The 22,307-nt window shown below is 47.7% G+C and overlaps 1 protein-coding gene across 1 annotated transcript in view; it reads left to right on the plus strand.

The window, feature by feature from the left end:
• The first annotated feature begins 17,055 nt into the window (after positions 1 to 17,055).
• Positions 17,056 to 22,307, plus strand: part of LOC119396087 (procathepsin L) — a 38,510-nt gene continuing 33,258 nt past the window's right edge. Inside the window, exon 1 of the mRNA XM_049416903.1 lies at positions 17,056 to 17,062. The gene's annotated coding sequence lies outside the window, so the exon portion shown is untranslated. The remainder of the gene's footprint in view (positions 17,063 to 22,307) is intronic.

Raw genomic sequence — 22,307 nt, forward strand, 5'->3', positions numbered from 1 at the left:
AGCTATGTGAGTTTCAATACCCATTCATTCGCCTGCCGTGTCAACAGATATACTTAAAGGGACACTAAAGAGAAACAATGAATTGTTTTAAACTGATAAAGTGAGCTCAGAAACTCTTGTGTAGGTTATTTCACACACCATAGGTTTATTATTAGAGGAGGAAACCAAGTTCAAAGTCTTCATTTTTTAAATTTCGCGCCGAACTTTGTAATTCGTGACGTAAAAGATTTCAAAGAGCATTTAACTTATTTTGGCGCCACTGGCTCGATGAAATTTCCACGAAACTCATCACCCATCTGCCCATCACCCATCAGTTTAGTGCTCTGTGTGTCGTCTTCTTGTTCCCGTCTTTGTGCGCTTAACGGTTTCATAATGTCAGTGTACCAACTAGCTCGGACCCAGCCTCTTATTCTGGCTCCCTCAGAGGGACAATGTACTTCGATTTAACCGATTAGGAACTACGTAGGCCCAAGCAGGCGCCGTCAAAAATATGTGACGTCTCGGCAAATGGTGCGGGAATGCCAAGGTGGCGTCACCACCTGTATTTCCTTTTTGAGCGTTTTCTCGCTTATTAAGCGTCTTCTCGCAGCAAGCGTGGTGTTTTTGGTATCGTGAAAAACTACTTACTAATGCCAGAAAAATCGTTTTGCTCTTTAGTGTCCCTTTAAGGCTTTCGCCTTAAAACACGACAGCGAGAATCAGGTTACGCTCATAGCAACCTGTCGTGAATTATCGACAAGTTGACAGCTACGAAACATTTTCGACGCAACGGGCAAAACTATAGTAGAACGCGGTGGGAGCACAATAAATTAGAGATTTAATTAGGTTTGGCTGAACTATAAAAGTTGAAAACATTTTATTCGACGAGAAGAGGAAACATAACTTCATTACTTAGCTGCATTAGGCTCGTAGTTCAAAAAATGTTCTGCGCCACACAAGAACGCCCCTTCTCTTATCTATATCTCTAGACCAAATCTCATAGGTATGTATATACACTTCAATGCGCGTCTCACTGAGACCAGTGTTAGTTTTCAGGCGAGAGAGTGTGGCGTGTGTCGCACCGCACGCTTCAGTTTGAAAGTGTGCATACAGCGATAGCGTGGCGCCGTAGAAAACTGAAAAAGCCACTGAAAAACACGAGATACTTGTGATAAGCGATCGCTCCTCTGTCAACATCCACCAGCCGCGGTTCTCGCGGGTCAAGGCTGTCGAGGTCAAAACAACAGCGCCTGTAGTGATACCACGCACGCGGCGCTTGCATATCACGCCTTGATTGTCATCCAAAAGTAAGCGTCAGTTATTCTCAGTAGCAGGACAGTCGCTTCAGACGAGGGAGCTTGCCCTAGACTGTATAGCGCGTTTCCCGCTGAACTAAAGACCCGAAGTCCTACGCAGCAAAGCTGGGATTGCCACCCGGCTCCCCTAACACCCAGTGCGGTATACATGTGTACACCCATGTGACCTAATGAGCTAATTAGGGAAGTCTTGTCATCGGGTGTAAAGAATATCGCAATTTGTCAAAGAAAACGTAAGTCAAGTTGTAAGGAAGCGCGATACTGTGTAGCCAGGACATTATATACATTAAATCAATCAGTCGTGATGATTTGCGTGTATGACTAAAACAGAGAGAGAGAGCGAAGAACTTCCCTTGACGAACGTAGGGATTAAGCTGGAACATCGGAGGTATTGATATTGTTACAACCGATGTGCCACATTAAATAAGGTAAAAAACAAAGATATCCGCAAGAAACTGAAAGCCGCTTACAGCACACATGCATACATACTTAAAAGAGATCTGAGGAGCATACAGCACACCGCCAAGAAAGATAAAAAGAAAGCCCCTTCCCCCCTTAAAAAATAAAAATAAAGAATGTTCATTCCTATGCCTGAAGATTCTATGTGAGCAAAAAATTATATTTTTGGGGTCTGAACGAATAAGATACCAAAGAAAAAAGAAAATTAGGAGCCTTTCCACTTAGGAAGGGCTCTAGGAGCGAAGTGTGACGTGCGTGCCTGACCTGCGTGTCACTACCGAAATCTGTAACTCATAGAAGCTTCGCCTACAAAGCGCGTGCTGATACTCTGAATCAGCCAGTGGAGTCCACCATGCACCTTGGACATACTGAACTGCATAGAGAAGAAGCAAATTGGCGCGTTTAGAAATGAGATTGATAAAAAAAAAAGAGAGAAAAGGAGAGAAAGATATCGTTTTTTTTTTCCTCCTATGTCGTAATGTGTGGAAGCCCCTGCCAACACGTGTCAGACGAGTGCGAGTTGGAGATAAATCGTCTGGTGCCTCTAGAGATGTCGCGACGCAGTTCGAGAAGTCTGGGAGACCGTATACATAAGAAAGCAATGAAGACGTGGCCTGTCGTTGTTGGTTCTTGTGGCCTGTTACGCTTACTTTGTCATTATTGTAGGTATTATTCGAAAACATTGCGTGTCTTAATTTATTTGTCCTGTCACTCTACAAATGTGTGCTGTCTCCTTATTTCACTCATGTGTATACTCATGATGAATACAGTACTCACGGATTAAAACGCGAACGTTTTGGGCTAAGTATAATGCTTGCACTTTTGTTTCCAGCGTCTATAGTCGGCATAACGCCAGAGCCACCTTTCTTTCCCAGCGACATTACGCAATTATGACGAGTATTCGTAGCAGTCGTTATATTTAAAAAATGCACGCAGTTGCACTCAACGTGAAAGCTGTCAGAAGTGCGGAACAGGGATTTGCGTGCCCTGCGGCGACGCTCGCGTTCACGTTTAGCTGTTCAAGCATGCAGACTGCTCGGCGTCCACTGCTCGAAAGGAAACCTTCATTTTTGGTGCAGTGGCGCCCTCTGCCCTCCTCTTTTCCTTTCTCCTCACCCTCCTATCTCTCTTCCTTACCCTCACTTCTCTTTCCCACTCCATTGCATTACTGTGCTATACACGGTTATGATATAAATGCTCTAGCCCCTCCCTCCTCCTTGCCCTCCTCACATCACCTTTCCTCACCCTCACTCCCCTTTCCAACATCTTGCTATACTGTACTACACATGACTATGTTATGCTATACCCCCCCCTCCCCCTCACATCTCCCTTCCTTACCCTCACTTCCCTTTTCCACCTCCTTGCATTACTATATTATACACGACTATGTTATGCTCTTTCCCTCCTCCTCAATCACTTCCCTTTCCCATCCTCTTGCTATACTGTACTATACACGGCTATGCTGTGCTCTACGTTCCTCATCCTCCTTTCCCTACTCCTCACCCTCACTTTCCTTTCCCACTCCTTCCTATACTGTACTACACATGGCTATGCTATGCCCTACCCTCCCGTCCTCCTTTCCATGAGCCAGGCGGCCGGTGACCCCGTCTTCGGAGAGCATTGCCGAGTGCGTGCGCGGCCTAATTCTTTAAATCACGCAACACTAGTCACGTGACATATTCCCGCCAAAATCACGTAACACTAGTCACGTGACATGTTCCCACCGAACCCATGTCGTCTAAGCGCGGCAGGGACACGGGCTTGGGAGAGCAGCTTCTTCCACGGGACTCCGAACACTGGCTCCGCTGTTGGTTCCAGCCTTGCACAACTATTGAGCTGCGCCAATATTTTTAAAAACTTACTTTTGAGTTGCTCAATATATCCTCTTTGATTTTCTTCACTTTTGTTTACGTTGTAGAGGTACGTTGATTTGGGTAATTTTTTTGTTACTGCGCAGTGCGTTCAATAAATTACCAAGGGTCTCGTTGTAGTCGTTGACTGCAGGGTCCCTTGTCTGTATCTTTATCATGCTATGTAGTAGTATCCTAATATCCTTGTAGCATAAGCGTGCGCATTCCCCTTCAGTAGTGTCAATGTATGCCTGCCTTTGCGCAGTATGCCTTGTAGTATCTTTCCAGTGAACATGACAGACATTTAGTTTCTGAGAGAACGAAGCCGTACGGCTCACGGCGTATGACTGCAAGGTGACGTTATTCTGAAACGCGACCCGGTCACACTCACCGGTCACTGAGTGCATTTTCGCTTATTTCTTTCTTCGTTGCTCCGAGCACTGACCGCTGAAGCCATAAGCGGTCAGCGTTGGCGTTCTTCGTCTTTGTTTATCTGTTTACGCCTGGACTACATATACCGTCCCCGCAACGCTGGTCGCCGAACGAAGCCGGACAGCTAGCTCATCTTATCGACTGACCTCTGTAGGTCGAGAAACCTGGCGACGTCCGCAGGAATTGCACTGTCTGCGCGAGTCCGGGAAACCCGAGAACAAGCTACGGGACGCAGGGTAGACGATAGGTCCCTGCGACCCGCCTCCCCACTTTTGCATGCGAATGACGCCGATAGGCAAGCTGTCGGCGGGCATTTTCCGATGTGCACACCTGTGCGGCAAGGAGAAACTTGCGTCATTCAACGCACCGAGAAACGTTGCACCGTCCTGAGTGTCTTAACCATGGGGACACCCTTGCGAGACTTCTTATTTGCAAAGTTACTACAAAAGGTGCACCTGTTCGCAGAACAGCCTAAATACGATCCTTATTGCACCATTGCATTGTCTAGTGGACACCCTTGGTGCACTTCATTTGCCAAATTCGGGAGCAGTTATTGGACGAAACAATTATGCAACCAAATCTGCACCTCTCTGTTACTAGAATGTTCGATAAGCTTTTTTAAAGGGAAGGGTGAGCGGTCAAATTGTACACGTTAAGGGCTTGATTGGTTATTTATTAGGGAGGGCGAAGTTTTTATTTAATGCATATGAGTCTGGTGAACCTGCCGATGCTTTTGGCTCCGTCTATGTAGGCTGCAGACGTTACTCGCATTACGCAACTTCGTCAACGAAAAGGTATCAGTGTTCCTGGTGTGATAAACACTGATGCGACTATTTGTAAGGAATTAAACAGCCTTTCCTGAACCCTCTTCTCAGTTACACCATGTATCTTGATAGATAGATAGATAGATAGATAGATAGATAGATAGATAGATAGATAGATAGATAGATAGATAGATAGATAGATAGATAGATAGATAGATAGATAGATAGATAGATAGATAGATAGATAGATAGATAGATAGATAGATAGATAGATAGATAGATAGATAGATAGATAGATAGATAGATAGATAGATAGATAGATAGATAGATAGATAGATAGATAGATAGATAGATAGATAGATAGATAGATAGATAGATAGATAGATAGATAGATAGATAGATAGATAGATAGATAGATAGCAGTGTTTTACTGCTCCAGGTGTCGTACGTGTGTTGACTATGCTATGACAATAGCCACATCTACACACAAATAACATATCATGCTTTGATTATGTCGATATTTTGTCAGCTGTCGCTCATTAACACAGACCATTGTGCGAATCAAGTTCGCGTCAACTCGTTAATTATTTCTTGCACATCGAAAAACGCGTCCCCGACATGGACGAGGTTGGTTATGCTGTCTCAGACATTCGGGAAGAAGGTGGACCTGTCGGGATTTCAGAATCAACACGCGCGCATTTCTGCAGGAACGACGCTTTAGCCGGCGCGTTTTCGTATCCGCGAAGATTACACGTGAGCTGACTGCGCGTGCGCTCCAGTCCCCGATAGACTCCTCGCCGCCGTCGGATGGTGGGTGACGATAAGATGAGACGCTCAATTTCAACCGTGTTTTCGAGGCGGCGCCGAGAATGTCGAACGTATATAAATTCACAGTGAAACTTAGAGCAGTATGTGGTGTAGATTATTGGCTAAGGATTTTGCGCTTCCAAGTTTGAAAACGCCGGTACTATTCCCTACTACGGAAGTTGCATTTCGGTGAGAGCAAAACGCAGAAACACCCGTGTGCTTAGACTTAAGCGCCCGTTAAATAAATTAAGCTGGTCAAAAAAAAAATAATAAGGAAAACGCTCAAGGTCCCTTACGCATTCGCCTAAGGCGAAGCCATCCTCTCCTTCTTTTTCTTCTTAGTCGATGTATTGATCCTATCAGCCCTCCTCCGAAAGCTTTCTGTGCACCTAACGTGGTTTTGCACTGCCTCAGGATCGGAGGCGTTGCAAGCTTTCTGCACTTCACCCAGTTTTGCACTTGTCTCCCGTGTATCGTCCACACCTTCGACCAAGCGATGATGCAATGTGATGACGTCATCATGTGACGTCATGGTGACGTAGCAAATTGTTGGGCGAACTGTATCGTCATATGGTGCGACGTCATCACGTGATGATTATTTTTTTGCATCACTCGTGTTGACGCCGCGGACGCGGGACGCCGACGCCATTGGCGGTCAGTTTTCACGTTTGATGAGGCATCTAAGGCTCTCGCGTTAATGATCCTGTGTCCCCGACTACGGCGTACCTCATAATCGTATCGTTGTTTTGGCACCTAAAAAACGTCGAGTTTACTTTTCATCGATGCACGTGTAACGCAAGAAGAACGCATACTGGGAAGCGTAAGGGCCCGAATGCATTTGTCGTTTCTAAATCGCGACAGCGTGTGCGCCTGTTAAAGACAATGTTTACCTTTACAAAGGGACGAATACCTAGTAAGGGACGTAAATGACGACACCTACGGAACTTACAATCCATGTTTTTTTTTTGTTTTTATTTGCATATGAAGAACATGGGAAGGTAGATTACGTTAGAGCTGGCTATCCCATCATCATGATATTGAAGAAACGTGCGAAAACAAGAACATGATAGAATTAAAGAATAAGAACAGAAAAAAAATTATCACAAGTATTATGCAAAGCTGGCACTGGGACAAGTCGATCATTCATTGCTTCGGATGAATGCACTGTTTTTCACAAAACGAAAGATCGACTTCAAGATGCGACCGGGCACATACCGCAGAGCCTCCCCCTAACGTTATTGAAGAGACGCTCTATATGTAAGTTTTTCTACTGAACAGCGCCCTTCATCCTCATCCGATGAGATGGCCGACATTTTCGGAGCCTTTCAATACGGAGTGCCTCATTTTCATATCGTGGTTTTGGCACGCAAAACCAAACATATTATTGTTATTATTAACGGATCCGAGCTCATGGCTACGTTCTCACTCCACTGGCGTAGCTAATCCTAATTAATTAAAAAAAATTAAAATGAAGCGATGGAGTGCTGCTCACAAAGACCTGCTATTGGTCCCCGTTGGTCCTTGTGGGAAGTAAACAGTTCTTAGAATGCGACATCAGGGGTCCTTGGTCGCAATTATCGTCAAAAAAAATGCGTAGCCATAACCCTGCGCATTAAGAAATGACATGAAAGCTCCTACTGGTAGAGGTATAGGGCAGAATTGGCGTCCCCCTATGAATGATTTAGGGGAGACGCCAATAGGTTCATATGACAAGAGACGGTGTCTCCATACCTATTGTGAAGCTTCGAAAGCTGAAAGACAATGCTAAATTAATTCATTCATTTACTCATTCATTTACCTCAGTGGTCACTAAGATTACTACATATTAGGGGAACTATACAAGATTACTTCATAATGGCTTGTTCATGGCCTAGTTGTTCTGTAAAGGACATATTTTCCACACAGAGAACATTTCACAGTTATCTATCTACGGAGGCCGCCCATCTAGGGCTCACACTGCGCTTGCTCAGAATTGAAGTTTATTCCCTTTCCCTAAAGGAGATATAGATTTAATTTCTAAAGAAGATAGAGATTTGAAGTTATCAACAGCGTACCGTCAAAGAGAGCACGAGCGTGCAGCTATATCTAAGCAAGCGTACACTTGCAAGCGTATACTTGTCGGACAAAGCTTGTATGCGTATATCTGAGAAGTGGGCAAGTGGACTCTTCTTCGTCAGACAAGCGAACGTGACAATATAAGTGTGTTTGCCTTCGTTCCTCACTAGTTTAAACCCTGTCTCCGGGTGCACGTGCATCCCTTGTTTGCTTGTTTGCCAGCATTGTTGACAGACGGAAAATCAAAAACAGCTGCTAGTGCATGAAAACTATGTGTATGCGGACTCTATCCGCGGTAATCTGGGTGATCACCCTGTGTGTATTGGACTCTACCCTTAGACTCTGCTCATTCTGTATACGTCAGAGATCGTATATTTACATCACGCTTCTGATAATTGTTTTCTTTTCTTATTCTTTTATTCTATCTTGTTCCTGTTTTCGCGTGTTTCTTCAATGTTAATATCATGATGATGGGATAGCCAGCTCTAATGTAATCTACATTCCTATGTTCTTCGTACGCAAATAAAAACAAAAAAAAAACATGGATTGTAAGTTCCGTAGGTGTCGTCATTTACGTCCGTTACTAGGTATTCGTCCCTTTGTAAAGGTAAACATTGGCTTTAACAAGTCACAGTTGAAAGGAACCTTCGCGTTTCATATGCGCATGTTTCGCTCATTGAGCCCAGTAAACCCTAATCGCGGCACAGTTCAGAGTTGCAGAAAAAAAAAAAAAAAACGTACTGACACTACGTATGGTGACAGTAAGCGGTTGCCTCACTTGTCATATAAAAATAACGAAGGAAGGGAAGTTACTGAGTCTTGCGCTGCAACCGCCGACGTGTTGTGAACTGGTTGGGGGGGTAAGGTTAGAAGTGGACATGAAGAGAGGATAGTGTGGAAGGAAACTATGCGCATTTCTATATACGATGAAATAAAAACCCAAACTGACCATCATCGCCAAAGGCCACAATCCACAGGAATGCACGAGAAGGCGAACCAGCCCCGCATATGGGCACTGTTTAATTCAGTAGATGAGCTTAATTAACTAAGGAAGAAACAGGAGAGAGTGGAAAGGCAGGGATGGTAACCAGTCTATAAAGACGGGTATGCTACCCTACACTGGAGAAAGGATTGGGGAGTATGAAAGTTACAAGTAGAAAGAGAAGAGAGAAAGGGGAAGAGGGGTGGCACACGCACATAGTCACACTCCTCGGAGTCACAATATCGCCGTTGGTCTAAACCACCGCTGCAGGTCTGATGTCTTCAAGAATTTGAGCAATGCCTTCGTCGCTTTCATCCGCGATGAATTTTCTGGACATTCCAAAATGGTTACTGCCGTCATCAGTCTGTGGTCTATGCGAGGACTGGATTGTAGGATTGTAACGAGGACAGCCGCAGGAGATGTGTTCTAATGCCTCCTTGCTGCCACAGTTGTCACAAAGAGGTTTGTCAGCCATTCCGATACGAAAGGAAAATGACTTCGTGAAAGCCCCTCACGCCGTAAACGGTAAAGCCGGATGGCTTCTTTTCGGTGGAGCCCAGCAGGCATCTGTAAGATCAGTAAAGTGTTCGGGCCACTGCTGCTCGATCAGCTCTTCAAGACGACGGGTAGAGACAATACCCCTATCAAGGACTGATCCCGCTAGCCAACTATTACGCAATTAACCAATAATTAAGTAATTAATTAAGCAAGGAAGACCAATTAAGCAATGAATTAAGTAAAGAAGCTTAATTAAGTAAAGGAATGCGAGGCCCAACTGTCCAGACATCTGGGCGAATTTCTCAACAAGCCTATGAGAGCAGCGATATACACCGCTTGCGCATAGCAGCGGGATGACGAAAACTACACAAAAAAGTGATAAGAAGCGCGTGTGGTCTGACCCCGGTATCCCAACAAGGATAATTCTGCCAACTTAGGATAAGTATTTCTCGAGATTATAGTAGCGCCCACTCGCGAGATTATTCTCATCTGCTCTCTCCCCGCCGTAAACCCATTTCATCACTTTACTCTCAACAAGAGACGAAGGACTCGAAAGGGTAAAGCCACGTGCGCATTTTCTGTCGCGATTTCAATTCTCTCGATCTTTCGAACGATAAAAATAAAAGTTGAACGAGAAAGATAAAAGAATTACGAAAGTCATTACGTCCAACCCTATACCCGTATCCAAGACATTTCAAAGGCGCTTACCAATCGCCATAGTGTGCAGACCTTGGCAGGCTCGAGCAGCACGAAAAAGCAAGCAAGAGGCCGGCGTAATGTTACGAATGTTTCGTAATCGATAATGATTTATGAGCTTAATCTAGGACGGTCTCAAGATGACCCCGCTGCGATGAGACTATAAGCAGGGAGCAGGCGAAACGCATCAGAAAAATTTCATTTACTATTGCATTAAATTTTAAAACAAAATAAAAATACAGACAAAAAAGGTGCGATCGCAAGCAAGGACGAAATAGCCTAAGAGGTCATTCCAACATAAAACGAAAGGGTAGTTGATGCTGAATCGACAGCTTTCGGTATATATGCTTACGACTCGTTGGTTGGTACTGGTGTTCTCTGGTAATGTTATGCTTTTTTTTTTCGGAGGCTCATGTTTTTCGTCAACGCTATATCACTGTTGGATCCCCCCCCCCTATCTCTCTCTTATTGACACCACGTGGTCACCTTAAGCTTCGTCTCTCCGCAGGCTTCCTACGTCCTCAACGAGATATCGAATATCGGAAAAAGCTCAGATCGAAACCCATCGTCAGTATAGGAGAGACCACGTAGGTTGGTAGACTTTGTCAGTGCTTCGACCGCCTCGCGCAGTTGGCCATTTCAGTCTAGAGCTCCATGCGCGATGTCCCCGCACTAACGAGTCCATAGCATGTATTACAAATACAAATATCACGGCATAAATATATAGGTCTTATCTCCGACGGACGCGGACATCAGATCACCTGCTGCGCGTTCGCGAACGATGTCACCCGAATTCTCAAAACACGCTCACACACTGAGAGATTATTTTTCGGAGATACGCCGAGGAAGTGTTTGGTGCATACATGCGCATACAGCTTACCTCTCGAGAGAGGTGCTATGAAATAGGCAGCGGAAGGGTCACCCTCCTTGTGTTTCCTCACGCTGTAGTTGTGTCTTGTGGACCTGCGTGTGACATACTAATACTTGTAATTTCCGGAATTTAACGTTCAAAACCGCGATATGATTTTGAGGCACGCCGTAGCAGAGGGCTCTGTAAATTTCGACCACCTGGGGTTCTTTAACGTGCTCCTAAATCTAAGTACAAGGGCCTCTAGCACTTCGCCTCCGTTGAAGATGCGACCGAAAAGGTTTCTTTTCTCCTGGACCAATAAATTTAACCGTGAATCTTATTTCGGTCATGTAATGCGAGCTATACCAGTTCAACAGAGCGAAATTGAGCGAACAAAGAGACGTACACTCAAGGACCCCGGTGTCTCTCTTGCACATGACTCATACTATCTCATCAATGGCAGCCAACGGCGACCACAAAATGAAATCCTGTATAGTATAGAAAACCTGTTGTTTTAAAAGTACAAAAAATGGCATGACTCGTTTGTTATGCGAGTGGTCTTGTCTTTGAGGCAAAATTGTCCACGCCATTCTGCTTTGTCGACGAAGACATACACCTTTATGTTTAGACGCCATGTTAATTTTTTCGACGCAGAAGCACTAGATTAGTCGTGCTAATCAGTTCGCCGAAAATTGTTATTCTACGCGTCTTTTGTCCTCGGACGCGATCCGCCAGAACCTACAGTATAGGATACAACTTTAGAAGTCCGCGGCGTTTTCTCCTCAAAGGCGGATGCTCACAAGCCTGCACCAATGGGCGTGCACTCCCGACTGACGTCATGAGCCGGACGGCCGGTGACTCCACCTTCGGAGAACATTGCCGAGTGCATGAGCGGGACTATTTCTTTATTCGCGGAGGCGATCGGGTACAGCTTCACTGCAAAACGAGCTCCTCTCACGAACAATTCGGTCAGATGGTATTCTGAAGGCCCCAGGACAACGCACGTTACGGAAGCCTGTCACAAAGCCACTGTCACGTAACGGTTTGCTTTTCTTGTCACCGAACTTAGTGCCATTGATATTGGCCTCATTCGGGTCAATCCCCCCCCCCCTTTTTTTTCCTTGGTCACCAAGGTGTGATACCGACCGTTAAAGCATTGAGCTTAGCCAAATGGACCTGTGCAATCCTGCTCAGAAGATCAGGTTTTCTGTACTGAAAGAGGTTAACTAGAGTCGCGCTCATTACATCATAACAATGATGCACGTGCAGTACTTACGAAACCGGCGAAGCCCCGGCCACCAATGCAACTTGTAGAACTCAAGCACTTCCTTAAAGGCACTCTGTCGCGTAGAAATTACGATTGACACGCTACCCATAGAACACGAGAGATGAAACGTTCGAATTGAAGAAAGCACGGTTTCAGTAGACGCATTCCTCACAACGAGACGGCTATGCAGTTTTTACAGTAAATGACTACACTTTTCAAATGTGTCGCGAATATACTATTTTTATGCACACAATTGCATGACAAATCAAAAACACCCTTGAAAATGATTTCTGGAGGGCATACTTTCGAATCTCATTATAGACGGCTGATAAAAAAAAAATAGTCCGTTGTGCAAAAGGGAAGGGCAGCCCGTCTTCTCCCATGCCATGTAGTCCGACTGCCTCGCCCGCCATTTCAATATTTTCGCGCCCGCGATGACGAAATTAAGAAAATAACAATGAAAAATGTAGGCAGTAAATAGAGAGGTATGACAACTTCGCCTCGAAAGGAGCTCTTCGCTTCGACAAATCTCCGGATGCGTAGACAGCTGCCCTCCTGCGGCAAGAGCTTCCGCAGCCTTATCGATACGTTTGTTTGTTGACGTGTTCGCGCGCGGATGACTTATACTTGCTTGCTCCAGGACTCCCGCAGTCAACTGTGCCTGTCGGAGCAACAAAAATTATAAATAAACAAAACAAATCTGTAGCTGCCGCGCACATGGAGAGAGAGAGAGAGAGAGGAACGGACGAGCCCAGACACGCCAGATGTGAGACCACGATCTGATAAAGGATCGTTTAGAGGACATGCACACATCCGTCAGCCTTGCCAGGGGGGCTACCACTGCATAGTTTCGGATTCGGCTGCTCCGCTTGGACTTCTAGCAACATGAACCCAAGGTCGCCCACCAAGTCGTGTCTGCACGATGGAGAGGAGGGGGGAGGGGTGAGGCTCCATTGCCTCTTCCCTTCCTCCATCCTCTTGATACACGCGCTCTTCTGAACAATGAAATTTTACCCTTATATCAGCTGGCCTTTCGGGGCGAAGAGTGTTGAGTTTGGGAGCTGCAACGCGCAGCTACATCCAAGGCAAAAGTATAATGTATAAAAAAGTATAAAAGAAGTATAAAAAAATAATCGCTGTACAGTTGGTGCACCTAAGAGGCCCCATGCACGCTTTTCGCTGTCACGAACACTCTTCCAGAATAACAAAGAGATTGCGAGCTCCTGCGAGCTCCCTCTTTCTACACACACACACATACACACACACATCACTGATAACGCAGGTCCACTAAAGAGGAATACCTGCCCACGAGCAGACATATGCAGACACACGGACGCTCGAGCACAAAACATAGAGTGGCGTATCACTCAGAGGGCGAAAGTGTTTTGAAGCCCGGAGGAGTTCTTAGTTATTTAACTGAATTTTAATGGGAATTTAGTTTCATTTCTCTATAGTAAACCAATAAAGAAAAAAAAATAAGGTGTATCTTCCAATGTAGTGAATAGAGTACTCATTCAGAGGCCCACACATACATGAACGAAGAAAAAAAAAACGGAGAGGGAGCTATACACTCGTCACCGTGCAAGTTTAACTAAAAGGCGAACCCGTCATCGGCAGCCCACGGGATCTGCGTCATTTCGACGCGCTCACTGTGCGACATCGGGGCCCGAGAATGCTGCGGAATGCTTGACAAGCGGGACGATACCGTGTACATGCGGCGTTGGAAGCATATTACGTTTTCTTCCATATACTGCATCATCATTGCCACCATCATATATTGTCCCTGAAAGGCTTCAGAAGAAGTATTGGAAGAAAGGCAAGCGTAAGAAGGAAGACGTAAAGAAGGCAAACGTTACAAAGAAAATGAGCCATGACAAAAACACCAAAGAACAAAGATATCAATGCAGCAAATGTTGAGGGCCTTACGTGCATTGCGAGCGTAAGGGATGGTGTGAGTTATGGGCAGTTATTTCTGAATATAGGCGCTAAGCCTCTAGGTAACTTCATATATATATATATATATATATATATATATATATATATATATATTGAGAAGAGGTTTATTGGCGGTGCGTTCCTGTGGTGACGCTCTGACCAAACACAGCGAGTCGGGGCAGAGAACCGTCCAGAAAGATGCCAGCGACAAGCAGCGCGAGGCGAGCGTTGGCGATACTGCTGACCGGCGACGCGTCTTCTTCTTCACAATTCGCCCCCGCCGGAAAAGAGCCATCCTGGCGACCTAGGAGTCTGAAGGCAGAGGGTTGTGGTATGGCTTGAGACGTGCCACGTGGACGAGGTCACGTCCACGCCGGCGCATGTCGTCAGATGGGGAAACTGGCTCAATGATAAAGTTCACCGGGGATGTTTGCTCCAAAACACGGTAAGGCCCTTCGTACTTTGGGACGAGCTTTGAGGAAAGCCCAGGAGCTTGGTACGGAACAGCCAGCCATACAAAAGATCCAGGGGAATAGCTGGGACTTGGAAGTGAGTCGGCGTTGTTTTCCTTCTGGCGCTGTTGTTCTTGGGATGTAAAGGTGCGCGCGAGTTGGCGGCACTCTTCCGCTTGTCGGGCAGCTTCGGACACAGGTGGGCATTCGGAAGCGTCCGGACGATATGGTAGGAGAGTGTCGATGGTGTGCGAAGGTTCGCGGCCATACAGGAGGAAGAAAGGTGAGAATCCCGTGGTAGCCTGTGTCGCGGTGTTGTATGCGAACGTTATGAAGGGAAGAACGCGGTCCCAGTTACCATGATCAGATGTCACGTACATCGCGAGCATGTCACCGAGGGTGCGGTTGAATCGTTCGGTGAGCCCGTTAGTCTGCGGGTGGTATGCCGTGGTCCGTCGATGAACAACGTGGCATTCGGAAAGCAGAGCTTCGACGACTTCCGAGAGGAAGGCTCGACCTCTGTCACTAAGGAGTTCCCGAGGTGCGCCATGTCGAAGGATGAATCGGCGTAGGACGAAAGACGCTACGTCCCGCGCAGTGGCACTTGGCAGAGCAGCAGTTTCGGCGTAGCGTGTCAAATGGTCCACAGCGACTATGATCCACCGATTGCCATCCGGTGTCATTGGAAGTGGGCCGTAGAGATCTATGCCGACGCGGTCGAAGGGGTTGGCAGGGCACGGAAGTGGCTGCAAGGCTCCAGACGCGCGTGAAGGCGGTGATTTGCGACGCTGACAGTCGGGGCAGCACTGAACAAATTTTCGTACAAAGTTGTACATGCCGCGCCAGTAGTAGCGATGGCGAATACGTTCATAGGTTTTGAAAACTCCGGCATGGCCACATTGTGGATCTTCGTGGAAGGCAGCACATATTTGTGATCTTAAGCTTCGGGGAATTACCAAGAGCCATTTACGGCCTGCGGGAGCGTAGTTCCGTCGGTGTAGCAGCCGATCACGAATGGCGAAATGGGCAGCTTGGCGGCGGAGAGATCGGATGCAGGAGTGGTCGAGGCTCCCGAAAGATAGCCGAAAAGAGAAGCGATCCATGGGTCACGGCGCTGTTCAGTAGCTACGGAGTCAATGTCGAGAGATGTGACTGAGTGTGTGCAGTTCGTTGCGCAGGCCGAGTCTGGAGGTAGAGGCGAACGAGACAAGGCGTCCGCGTCAGAGTGCTTGCGTCCGCTGCGATAGATGACGCGAATATCGTACTCCTGAATTCGGAGTGCCCAACGGGCTAGTCGGCCAGACGGATCTTTCAACGTGGCGAGCCAACAAAGGGCATGGCTGATCCGTTACCAGGTCGAACGGGCGACCGTACAAATACGGGCGGAACTTGGTAAGCGCCCATACTAGAGCTAAGCACTCCTTTTCAGTGACGCTGTAATTGGTCTCTGCTTTTGTCAGCGTGCGACTCGCATAGGCGACGACGTATTCGGAGTAGCCGGGCTTACGTTGGGCGAGGACAGCGCCAAGACCGACCCCACTAGCGTCTGTATGCACTTCAGTTGCAGCTGTTGGGTCGAAATGGCGAAGGATGGGAGGAGAAGTGAGCAGACGACGGAGCGTAGCAAACGCGACGTCGCACTCAGGAGACCAGGAGGAGAGGTCTGTGTCGCCGCGTAGGAGCCGGGTCAACGGCGACATGATGGACGCGAAATTTCGGACGAAGCGCCGGAAGTAGGAGCATAGTCCGACAAAACTTCGAAGCTCTTTGATGGTAACAGGCTTCGGGAACTCGGCGACGGCACGAAGTTTCGCAGGGTCGGGTAGAACACCGTGCTTAGATACTATGTGGCCTAAGATGGTCAGCTCCCGCGCGGCGAAGCGGCACTTCTTAAGGTTGAGCTGCAGTCCAGCGTTGGTTAAACACGTCAAAACCTGTCTGAGCCGATGTAGATGGGTAGGAAAATCGGGAGAGAAAACGACAATATCGTCGAGGTAGCATAAACACATAGACCACTTGAGGCCACGCAATGTGTTGTCCATGAGTCGTTCAAACGTGGCAGGTGCGTTGCAAAGGCCAAAGGCATCACGTTAAATTCGTACAGCCCGTCAGGTGTAATAAATGCAGTTTTCTCGCGATCAGCTTCAGCCATCGGAACCTGCCAGTAGCCAGAACGTAAGTCTAAGGACGAGAAGAATTCTGCTCCTTGAAGGCTATCAAGGGCGTCGTCGATGCGCGGCAAAGGATAGACGTCTTTCCGCGTCACCTTATTTAAGCGACGGTAGTCGACGCAAAAACGAATAGACCCGTCCTTCTTGCGAACTAGCACGACAGGAGATGCCCAAGGACTGTGGGATGGTTGAATAACGCCACGGCGTAGCATATCTTCGACCTGGTCGTTGATGACGCGACGCTCTGCAGCAGAGACGCGGTACGGTCTTTGACGCAACGGCTGGTGCGAACCGGTGTCAATGTAGTGGTGGACTTCCGACGTGCGGCCCAACTGCGGCTGAGAAACATCGAACGAAGTCGTGAAGTGTTGGAGAAGTCGAAGAAGCGCGGCGCGTTCTTCGGCAGTCAGGGTATCAGCGATTGAACTCGTGAATATTTCACTCGACGAGCCCTCCTGTGTTGAAAGGGCAAGAAGGTCGCTCGAGTCAGTATGACACGATTCGTCTGGCACGTTCAGAAAGAACGAAGGGTCAAGCTCTTCCACGCGACCGAGACATTCGCCGACAAGCAACGTAACCGGTGCGGAGAGGGAATTGTAGACAAAAATATTGCTGTGGCCGGCAGCGATGTCAAGAGCGGCAAAAGGCAGTGGGACGGCTCTGCGACTCATGAAGGTGTCGGAAGGTGTGAACAAGACCGTAGCATCGTTGAGGCCACCGCAAAAGACAGGGACAACGGCAAGAGAGGCAGGCGGAATGTCGGTGTCCTCGCGCACGACGAGTTTAGGCAGCTGAACAAGAGCGTCGTGGAATGGCTCTGCACACAGCGGCGAAAATTCAACTTCAGCGCGTGCGCAGTCGATGACGGCATTGTGACGTGACAGAAAATCCCACCCGAGGATGACGTCGTGCGAGCAGGCAGAAAGAACAATAAACTCCACGACGTACATAGTGCCTTGTATGAATACGCGGGCAGTACAGGATGCGAGAGGTGTGATGTGCTGTGCGCTGGGCCGTGCGTAGCGACAGTCCAGAGAGCGGCGTGGTCACTTTGCGTAGTGAACGGCAGAGCTTGGCGGCTATAACAGAAACGGCTGCGCCGGTGTCTACAAGGGCAAATGAAGGAAAACCATCGACAGATACGGCGACTACGTTAGCAGGGGAAGTGCGAGGACTTGGGCAGTTCGAAGATGGCGCAGTTCTTGCCTCTTGAACTGCGGCGTTTAGTTTTCCTGGTTCGAGGGTCCGGGTCGGCGACGCATTGGGGAGAGCGATCGCCGTCGAGGAGATGGTGAGCGGCGCGGCGGAAAGTCAGGGTGGTCAGTGTAAGCATCCGACGGTGAGGGTCCGGTAGGAGATGGGCGCATGGGATGAGCGCCGTATTGGAACGGCCGGGTAGCGTCGCTGGATGTTTGAAAGCGACGGCGACAATATCGAGCAACGTGCCCTGGAGTACCGCAGGCGTAGCAAATGGGGCGATTATCAGGAGTCCTCCAAGAAGTGCTGACTCGCGGCTCGGCCCAAGATGTAGGAAGAGGTGCAGATCGGTGGGCATATTGCTGCATAGGTGGGTAAGGCTGCTGGGGAGGCCTACGCACCACCTGGGCATACGTAATAGGTGAGGCTACGGGCTGCATAACCGGCGCATATGTAAGAGGCGCGGCCACGGACTGCTGATGGTGAGCGACGGGAACGGCTTGAGCGACCACTTCGGCAATAACAGTGCGGAGCGTTGGCGGCAGACGAGAGGGCGGCTCCTGTGTGAAGGGGACCAAGGAAAGTTGACGAGCAACTTCTTCGCGCACGAAGTCCTTGATCTCCTGAAGCGTCGGCGAGTGCTCGGGAACAGTACCAAGACTCGAGAGCGAGTCGGCGTGCGATGAAAATCGCCGAGTCAGGGCGCGCTGCTTCCTCAACTCGTCATAACTTTGGCATAAAGTGACGACTTCCGAAACTGTGCGAGGATTCCTGGCCAGGAGCATCTGAAATGCGCCATCGTCGATCCCTTTGAGGATGTGCTGAATCTTGTCCGACTCAGGCATGGCGGGGTTGACACGGTTACAAAGATCGATGATGTCTTCAATGTAACTTGTGAACGTTTCGGACGGCTTCTGTGCTCGTGTGCGCAAGCGTTGCTCGGCGCGGAATTTACGGACAGCGGGTCGGCCAAACACTTCAGCGAAAGACGTCTTGAATACTGACCATGTCGGGATGTCGCTTTTGTGGTTGTGATACCACATTTCGGCAACGTCAGTGAGGTAAAACACGACGTGGGTCAACTTGTCGGCGTCATCCCACTTGTTGTGCGCGCTCACCAGTTCGTAGTTTGTGAACCAGTCTTCTACGTCGGTCTCACCGGCACCGCTGAAAACCTTGGGGTCCCTCAGCCGAGGAACTCCGGTGCCGCTGCCGGACTGGGCGGACGGGGCCGGTTGGTCGACGTTGGTTGTCATGACGGGCGGAAGTGTTCTGCTTCGCAGCTCCAGGTTCAGTTGACGGGGACCCTCAGCACCCTCCACCAATTGAGAAGAGGTTTATTGGCGGTGCGTTCCTGTGGTGACGCTCTGACCAAACACAGCGAGTCGGGGCAGAGAACCGTCCAGAAAGATGCCAGCGACAAGCAGCGCGAGGCGAGCGTTGGCGATACTGCTGACCGGCGACGCGTCTTCTTCTTCACAATATATATATATATATATATATATATATATATATATATATATATATATATATATATATATATATATATATATATATATATATATATATATATATATATATATATATATATATATATATGTAATGTAGAGAAAGAGAGAGTCGCGCACGTTAACTATGTTGATTGTGGGGTAACTCTACGTAACAAGCCCCGCCACGGTGGTCTAGTGGTTATGGCGCTCGGCTGCTGACCCGAAGGTCGCGGGATCGAATGCCGGCCGCGGCGGCTGCATTTTCGATGGAGGCGAAAATGTTTGAGGCCCGTGTACTTAGATTTAGGTGCACGTTAAAGAACCCCAGGTGGTGGAAATTTCCGGAGCCCTCCACTACGGCGTCTCTCATAATCATATCGTGGTTTTGGGACGTTAAACCGCAGATATTATTATTATTAACTCTACGTAACAACTGCGCTGTTCAGTATACCAGCTAATTACCACGACCTATGCTCTCCCCTTCTGTCACTGTAGGGTGGAATGCATTTTGTAGCAGGTGTTATAATTCCAGATGACATCAGCGTAGCAAGGCGCAAATTACGCAAGATTAACTTAGTGCAGCTGTAGTGTTTTGGAAATTCAGCATGTGTCCGGCTTTTATCTTGGGTATCGGGAAGAAATATGCTTAGAAAGCTCAGAGCGACATGAAGTTGAGCTAGTTGGTAGGTATTTATCACGGAAAAAGGGGGGCGGGATGGAGCGACGGCAGAAGAGAACGAGACAGCACAAACGCCGACTATCAACTAAAGGGCGCACAGTACGAGCACACACAGTAATTACGATACGAAACAGCGCGCACAGTGCCAATGGCGTAGCCCGGGGTATCCTGTGCGCACTGCTTTGAGGGGTGGGGAGGGTTTGATTCTTTAGCTTTGCACGTGTGATATACACGCACACACACACACGCCCGAATATACATAAAGAGTACTTGAATGCCCACCTCCTCCTCCTCCTCCTCCTCCTCTCCCAATTCCTCACCAGAAAAAGATTACTGGCTACTCCCCTGCACAGTGCGAACATCCCCTACTGCTTAGAAAACAAAGTTTCAGTACAAATAGATTTTTATTATTAGGCTGGCAGTAACAAATAGTATAGTCATAGACTTTCATTCAGCCAAATTCATAGGCCGAGCATTTCGACCGCCTGCGCGACCAGTCGAGTAATAAATCAGTTAAACAGATAAACAAAATCGAGTTGGCTCAACGCTCCACTGTCTATGTGGGTAACAACCGTCGCTTTTCAGCTGTTTCAGCTTCGCGTTTTCGACTAATGGTAGCGAGGTTTCGCGAGCGTGCATACGCTTCGAGTCGTGACATAACTTTCGTAACTTTTCAGGAAGACATTTCTCTCGCGCCCTTGGCATCGGGCCACGCTCAGCCTTGCGGCGATGAGTTCGGTAAAGGCAGGACTCCCCGCTTGGCGCTAATGATGTGCTTGTGTACTGAGCACGTGCTGGAAGAGCCGCTTTCTTTTCTTTTCTTTCCTTCCTTTTTTTATTTCATTTTACTTGAACGCCTAGAAAAGCAAATACTTCGTGCTTTTTCTCGATTTGGCACCAACATGACCCTCGGTTGTTGGCGGACTGTCAGCAGGCGTATATACATGTTTCCCATTTGCGCAGTGGGTATATGGAATGGCACAGCCGTAGTCGACAAATGGGTGTGGGGAATCGTGATATTGTCACGGGGTCATGACGTCGACGAAGGCAACAGTCGGCGTGTCGAAGATGAAACCCTTTATTTGGCCGAACTTGTGGCCGGAAAACGGAAAGTCAAACTACAGGAATACACACTGTACACTGATGGCGGTGAACAGAGCGTCGGCCGCCGATAAACTGATCATGGCTGGGACGCGCCGTCTTTTACATACATCACGCATCAAACTTTCCAGTCTTATCACTATTGGTCGCGCAAGCTCTGGAATAATCTAGACTATTCGCGTCCTGCGCGCAATCTTAACAAAGTGATCTACTACAATCGCGAAGCTTCTCGAGCACTGCGGCGCGGTCAGCGTCGAGCGTTGCTAACCGTCCTTGCAGGTCAAACCCCAATACATCAAAATAAAACAAGAAGCGGGCGTGGCAATATACTAACTGGACATTGAGGGTGCTGTACACAAAATAGATAAATCTGTCATTGCTATGATCAAAACTTGGAAGTTTGTGCAAGGTTCGTTGCAGCATTAAACTATATACTAGACATGTTAGTGAAATTACCGTAATTAAATTACCTTTTCCTGTAATGAGTAATGTAACAATTACATTTTGTGGGCGGGCAATTTAGTATCGTAATATTATTACTTCAAGCGAAAACTTTCAAGAAAATTACTTATTACCTTGACAATTACTTTCCTTATGCCTTCCCTTATGGCATAAAAAACGGACCACTAAAGGAGAGAAAACAAAAACAAAACAAAGACAAGTTAATCTAAGTGTCAAACCTGAAGCGTACAAAGTTGGGCAAAGAACTCTGAAATTTCGATGTATATGTGCTGTAAATTCAGTGTGCATTAGTTGTGCACGAATCATGACTTTTGTTAAAGTCACTTCAAAGTAACTTGATGACTTTTCAAAAGTAAAAGCAATGCAGTGCCAATACTTACGGCCATTTGTAGTTTGTAACAGTGGCGTAGGCAGAAATTTGTTTCGGGGGGCGGGGCGGCGGGGACGTCCTTGATCCGACATGGGGTCCGGGCAGGTAAGTGAGGCCAAGTGTCATTTTGTGCTCTGCATCCCATGGCAGAAAACAATTTCGGGGGGGGGGGGGGCACGGTCTCGGTGTCTCACCCCCTGGCTACGCCACTGGTTTGTGATCTAATTTGCTTATATTCAAAATTTTTTTAGAAAAGTAGATAGCAATGTAATTTAAGCACGTTTTAGAAATACTTTTGCCATTTCTGCTATATTTAGAAGTCTAGGACAAAATGCAGCCGCTAATTAGAGCTGCTAACGTGCGCAAGCCGGGTGGGGATGCGCCCCCTTCTTGGACGAGTTTGGGAGGCGAGCCCTCTTAATGCAACAGCTGGCTTGGGAAACCACTCGGCATAAAGCTTTCGTTGGCAGACAGAAGCATACGAGTAATATGTGG

This window comes from Rhipicephalus sanguineus, chromosome 6, assembly GCF_013339695.2.
Source record: "Rhipicephalus sanguineus isolate Rsan-2018 chromosome 6, BIME_Rsan_1.4, whole genome shotgun sequence".
In the NCBI taxonomy this organism is placed as follows: domain Eukaryota; kingdom Metazoa; phylum Arthropoda; class Arachnida; order Ixodida; family Ixodidae; genus Rhipicephalus; species Rhipicephalus sanguineus.